Here is a 6,898-nt window from a genome sequence, read left to right as displayed (position 1 = left end):
GTTCTAGCATGTCGTACATGCACGCACCATATCGCAGGGTAGGTGCTATTTTAATTCCCGTTTTGCTGGAAATGAAACGGAGGCTCAGGAATGTGAAGGGGCTTACTCAAGGTCACGTAGCTGGAGAGGAATACATTTGAAATCTAATCCTGAGCAGTCCGGCTGCCCTTGAGAGCTCACTGACTTGGTGAAGAGCCACAATCCATAGTCAAAAAACGTTATGAATGATAGAAGGGGGAAAGCAATGGGGACTATTGTTTCTGGACTAACAATCATAATATCACAGCCAACACTTATTGGAGAACTTCTGATGCACTAGCCTCTCTTTTAAGAGCTTCACATACCGTATCTCATTAAAGCTCCACGAAACCTGGAAGTAGGTACTATTACAATCTTACTTTACAGATGAGGAAGCTGAGGCTTGAAGACGTCAGATGGTTTGGCCAAGGTCATGACAATGTAATTCCAGCCAACGGATGGATGGTCCTGCTGTGATGTTTCCCTGTATGTTTGGCTTGGTTCTGATCCCTGTGCTATTCACCCGAAGACTGCAAGGTAAGGCTGACACCCCAAGAGAGACATCTGAGCTGGAAGAAACTGACATTGAACTGGGCACTCCCAACTGACACAGCTTTAGTAGTTAGGACATTTTAGGATCCATGAGGACCCATGAGTTCAATCGGATTCTCAAAAAATCTAAGACCCACTGCTTTCAAGGGTTGTTTGGAGAAAGAAGGGTTCACCTGTCAATGGAAAGCATTGGATAAAGGAGTGAAGAGGCTGTGGGATCTGGAGCCAGACCTGGGTTCAAATCCTGACACTGTCCCCAAATAGCCACCTGAACTTGGGCAAGTTAGTTACCGTTCCAAAGCCAAGCTTTCTCATCTCTCAGATGGGGGTCAGAATGGGATCTAGTTCATAGGGTCGTTGTTGTAGGGATGTGCTATAAAATGATGTGTGTGCTACAGACTGAATGTTTCTCCCCACCTCCAAATTCATATGTTGAAACATTGATCCCCGATGAGATGGTATTTGGAGATGGGGGCCTTTGGGAGGTAAGTAGGTCATGAGAGTAGAGTCCTCATGATGGGATTAGTGCCGCTATAGGAATAGAGAGGAGAGACCTTGCTTCCTCTTTCTCTCTCTACTATGTGAGGACACAGCAAGAAAGCAGTTATCCCTAAAGCAGGGAGCAGGTCCTCAACAGACATTAAAATCAGCTGGCACCTTGATCTTGGTCTCCCAGCCCCCAGAACTGTGACACATAAATGCTTGTTGTTTCAATTGCCCAGTCTATGGTATTTGTTACGGCAACCCGAGCTAAGACAGGATGAAGCAAGACAATGTGTGTAAAGTTCTTAGAAGCTTAGCACATAGTTGGCCCTCAATAAAAAGTAGCTGCTATGAAGTGGATCCCCACACTTTCCAACCCCTTTAATACAAAATTAAAAACCACTGAAGTCTACTCTTCACCACTGATCTTTGCCAGGTGTCATTTCTAACAAAGCCAGGTCCGAACCCATGGGACCCCCAAAGATACTTCTGGTCTAATGTAAAGTGGTGGACCTTCTCTAGAATAGCTTAGACCCTTCCCTTTGCCCTTGACTAACATTCTCCAATCCCCACTGCTTCTCAAACCCAGTCCATCTGCAGCCAAATGGCAATGAAGGGTACCCAAATGGAAAACTTCCAGGAGAAAGCTCAGGCTAACACCCCAACGTGAAACACCTGCTGTTATGGATACTTGTAACCACCACACATCTCCTGTGCTAAGCACTTTCCCTACATTGGCTCATTCAAGTCCTCACAGCCCCCCTCTGTGGTGGTTGATATTATTACCCTCAGTTTCCAATTGAAGGAGCCAAGACTCAGAGAAATGAACTTACCTGAAATCACACAGCTGAAAAGTGGTGGAGGCAGGGTCATCAGCCCCAGAACCCATATGCTTGACCACAATGCTCAGTTGCCCCCTTTCCCCAGAGCGACTGTCTGTTTTGTGTATAGCCACTGCCTCAGCATAAATTTTTGGACGAACCCATAGCCAAATGGATTTTCAACCCCATGGTTGTCATAAAGAACAATCTAGCAAGGAGCAGTTGCTGCAGAAGGGGAAGAAAAGTCCACCCCGAATTGCAGAAATCACAATGGGATGTCTGTATAAGGACATGGAAGCAAGGAGGGAGCCCGAAAACTAAGCAATCCAACAGTTTATAACAAATGTTTTAATTTTTTTCAACTTTTATTTTTGAGAGACACAGACAGAGCATGAGCTGGGGAGGGGACGGAGAGACAGGGGGAGTCACAGATTCTGAAGCAGGCTCCGGGCTCCAAGCTGTCAGCACAGAGCCCGACGCGGGGCTCGAACTCGCGGACCGTGAGATTGTGACCTGAGCCGAAGTCGGACGCTCAACCGACTGAGCCGCCCAGGCACCCCTATAATAAATGTTTGAAAGTGCTTCACGAGTTGGGATAAAGCCTTGCGAAGTAGCAACGTGTTTTGGAGTGTTCACTGGAGTTGTTTTCCACGCTGCATTTCCTTACGACGCCTGCTTTCCCTCAATTCAGGCAGCAAATGGCTGGCAAGGCAACTCTGCCTAAGAAAGAGTTGACACAGAAGAGTAGACAATAAAGCAGTCAGGCTCCTGGCTTGAGAGCTCTGCAGTCTTTCTCCTGATGCAGAATCTCTGGACGTGTGACCTGCACAAAGTGGCAGCCTTATTAAGTCCCCCCGGGTGATTCTAATGTATGCAAACGTTTGAGAAGCACTCTTGGGCTGCTGATAAACCAGTTGGAAGAATGTTTAGCAAGGACAAGACGCCCTAGTTTCTGAAAACCTCCACAGGGATCAAAAGAGAAGAGAGTAAAGGAGAACCACAGAACTCCGATAGTGTTAGGACCCTGAGAAGGAGCTCTTCTCCTCACCCTCCTTCCTGACCCCAGGCCAAGGAAGCATCCCCAGGTAGGCTGAGGCACTTGAGAGCAGCAGACACCTACAGAAACCCTTCCCTTGGGTGTCACCTGCAAATAGGAGGGGGGAAGACCTGAGTTCTTGGTGCCCAGCGCGGGATGGGTCTGACATGTGAACCTGAGACCCACCCTTCTGAGGTTCCTGTGCCTAAGAATGGCATCAGAGCAGAAGAAGAATCCAGGTTTCGAAGCAAGTCCCAGAGAGAGACGGTTTCCTAAATCCCAGAGTGGTGTGAAAGCCACAGAAGAGCTCCTACAGGCCGAGCTGGGGGTCAGAAACAAAGACTCACCCAGCAGTGACCCAGATGGGCAGATGCGCCAAGAGCAGACAGTTCAGGATGTTGCAGGTGTTGCCAGAGGGAACGGACTAGAACAGAAGGATCTGATTCCCATCTCACTGCCGTGCTTTGGTACGACGTATGCTCCTCCCGCCCAAGGTAACCCCAATGAGAACTAACCTAAATTGTTATTGGCGTCCCATTTACATCCCTCGGACCCTTTACCATCGTTATGCACACACTCTCCCCAGGTGTTTGATTTTCCATGGCCAGCACCTGTGTCTCTGGGCTGCTCTCAGGCTTCCAGAACCCCCTTGGCCTTGCCCACCAGAGAACCCAGAGTGGCTACGCATTTACATCCCCCAGGAAAGCCTGTAACTAATGCTTGACGGGGGTGGAGAGAAGGACATAAGAATCATCAGCTTATGTGCCCCCAATCTGGAACATTCTGATGTGTGACTGTCACTGTCCCCAGCACCTTGCAGGTCCGAGCAGAGGCTGTCCTCCATGAGACCTGGCTTGACATCCCCCTCCGTTGAGGGTCTCACTGGCCTTCACTTTCATCAGATTTTCCTGGGACCACTTCTTCATATGTCACTTTTACCTGAGTCCTTACTTTAAGGTATGTTTCTGAAGAATGTAATGTAAAATGTGAGCTCAAACTAAAACTGAGTTTGGTTACAAGGAAAAACAATTAAGTTCCATTTTTCTGCCTGCCCGAGTTTATAGACTGAGGTTTACAGGAAAGTACATATTAATGAATACTATCCTAAAATCTATTTCTTTTCAGCACTCACAAATGTCCATGAACGATCTCACTAAATCCATGAGTCAGAAACCATCAGTGTGCCCATTTTACAGGTTTCAAGAGATACAAAAACTCGGGGTTCAAGGGCTACAAGTAGAGTTGGAGCCCTGCCCAAACCACAGACTCTATACCTTGGTCTAGCCACAGTCTCACGCTCTGAGCAGAAGCACTGAGGAAAGTCAGAGACACAGTCGCTAAGCTGGGAGCCCAGAGCCCCTGCTACAATGGGCAGCTCTGGGCCAGGAGAAGTGACAGGAGCAGATCTCATAGGCAGCCTTTGTAGCAGAATGGGCAGAGCACGGGCTCAGAGTGTATACATGCCCTGAGTGGGTTTAAATCCCAGCGTTAGCACCTACTTGCTACGGGGCCTTGGGCAGGTCTTGTGACCCACCTCTGAACTTCGTTTTCTCACTTGTGAAGTGAGGTTAATAATTATTAAACGTTCAGATCCCCCAGCTAGTGATTCAGGGAATATGATATGGATCCCCGACATCTGTGGTCTTAATAAGCTCCTGCTGAAGTGTGCTGATGACTGTAATTTACTTTGAAATGTACCAGAAAAATAAGAAGGGTGGGTTGATTGAGACAGAAGCAATAAAGCAAGAAAAAGAAAATATTAAGGGGTAGCATCTTTGTGACGGATAAAATTATTTCAACTCTCCCATAGATTTGAAATTTTTTATTCTAAAACGTTGGGAAGAAACTCTCCCAAGGAGTGATTCTTTCCTGATGCAAAAGTCTCTGTGTACTACTTTTATAAGTCGCTTTGATGCCCGAAGCAAGAGAGAGGCAAGGCAAAGGCCTGGAGTGCTTGCTTACTTTTCCAGGGTCCCCTGTCATGGGCATTTAATCCAGACTTTAATTTGCATTTTCTTTTGTTTGGGAGTTTTCTAGAGAGCATGTGCCCAGCGAGGTTCTCAGCTGCAAAAGAACACTGGTTTTGATAGCGAGACGGTGGGAGCAGGGCTACAAGTACCTAGGGAGAAAAGAGGTGGATGTCACTGGGCGCAAGATGTATCCTGCAGTCACCAGATGTAACTTCAGTGTGGGGCCCATGATATTTCCCAGCGCTTGGAAACCACTCCCATTCATCATCCTTTATGCTTCTGATTCATCTTGCAGGCAAGACAAGTCGTTTTACACTGAAGCAAGAAGGATTCCTTTCATATAGCCTTCCGAATCAGTAGGCTATTTATTCTCTTTCTCCAAAGGCTTCTGTCAGTTCATGCTGGATCTATCCAGGTTTATTCTAAAGTGCCTCCCTCCAGCAGACAAAGCCACAGCGGCTACAAACCTCATTGGTAATGCACCCAGACCCAGAGAGATGACCACACCATCGACAAAACAACGGGGGTCACGGTTAACGAGCTACTTTTCATCAGAGGTACCCAGGAAATGACAAGTTGACGCTGGGCATCACTCAAGAGCCAAAGGGTAGAGAACCAGCTTTTATTCTGAAGTTTATTTTTTCCCTTTTTATGATATAAAATTAACTTGACTTCTTGGGAGCAGTTCAGTGCCTAACACACCAAACCCAGTCTCTATCTTTAGCCTACCGCCTGACCCATGGTACATACTCAATAAATTTCTGGACAATATAAAAAAATACATTTGCCTTCATGGATTAATAATTTAACATTAGGCATCATTTACGAAATGAATTGTGCGCCCAGTTATGGTAGATTGTTTGCAAAAATGGTGCTAATTATTCCCCTCCCCGTATCTATACCTCATGGCAATATGACTTTGCATCTCCTCCCAACAAGGGATGGAGTCCATTTTCCTGCTCCTGAGTCTTGATCAGCCCCGTGACTTGCTTTGGTCAACAGGATGTGGCAGAGGCGACTGGGTGCCAGTTCCAATTCTAAGCCCCAACAGGCCTTGTGCATGTTCCCTTCACTCTCTTGGAACCCTGTCACTAGCCAGCTGGAGGATAAGAAATTAAGTAGAGCAGAGACAAGATGGTCCAGCTGGGACTGTCCTAGATCAGCCAGCTCCCCTGCCAACACAACCCAAACCAGCAACCTACTGAAATGGTATGAGTAAGCCAAGATCATCTGAGACTAGAACCACTCAAATGAACCCAGCCCAAATTGTGAGCTAAATTGCTTGTTGTTCTAGCATCTAAGTGCCGTTCTAAGACGCTAAGTGTTAAGGTTGCTTTTTTTTCCCCCACAGCAAAAGCTGAATGAGACACAAGTACTATGTTATGCATAGAATATCATTTGACCCTTACAATAACCCTCCAAAGTAGGTATGATGGATACAGTCATGTGTCTTCCAAAAAAATGTGTTCTTTCCCTATCCCAAAGCAAGAGTTTGAGCTGGGACAGAGTTGCCCATCTGGGGACTAAATTCCTCAGTTCCTCTAGCAGTTATGAGTGGTGATGTTGAGTGAGTTCTTGCCAAGAATTGGGAGAGTGCGAATGATATTGTAACTTGTACCTCAATTACTTAAGATAAAAATCCCTAGCCTTGGAATTCTGTTCTTTTCCCCTTCCCGGTGGCTAGATTAGGCGTAATTAGAGAGACGATGTGTTGGAGGTAGCAGAGCCCATCATCCTGAATTCCTGAATGTCCCTTGGCAGAGGCATGGCCCTAAACTGTTAACACAGAAGAGATAAACTTCTGACTTGGAGCCACGGTGCCGCGAAGCCTGTTTGTTATAGCAGCTGCTGTTGACCTAATGCCAGAGAGATCATTACTTCCATTTGCCAGGGAAAGAAATACAGGTCCAGAGCGGTAACATGACTGGGCCTCCACTGTCCAGGACCATAGCCACTAGCCACGGGTTGCTATTAGATTTAAAGTAGTTAAAATTAAAATTAATTAAAAATCCAATTCT

At 46.5% G+C, this 6,898-nt stretch overlaps 1 long non-coding RNA gene across 1 annotated transcript; it reads left to right on the top strand.

The window, feature by feature from the left end:
• Nucleotides 1-398: 398 nt before the first annotated feature.
• LOC122232776 lies at nt 399-5,661 on the top strand. Its single transcript, XR_006210171.1, has 3 exons — nt 399-555; nt 3,721-3,867; nt 5,176-5,661. It is a non-coding gene; the product is annotated as an uncharacterized LOC122232776 (long non-coding RNA).
• Nucleotides 5,662-6,898: the final 1,237 nt, after the last annotated feature.

The sequence above is a fragment of the Panthera tigris genome, chromosome D3 (genome assembly GCF_018350195.1).
Source record: "Panthera tigris isolate Pti1 chromosome D3, P.tigris_Pti1_mat1.1, whole genome shotgun sequence".
NCBI lineage: Eukaryota > Metazoa > Chordata > Mammalia > Carnivora > Felidae > Panthera > Panthera tigris.
Note: the sequence above shows the minus strand (reverse complement) of the source record. Positions and strands in the feature narration are given on the sequence as shown.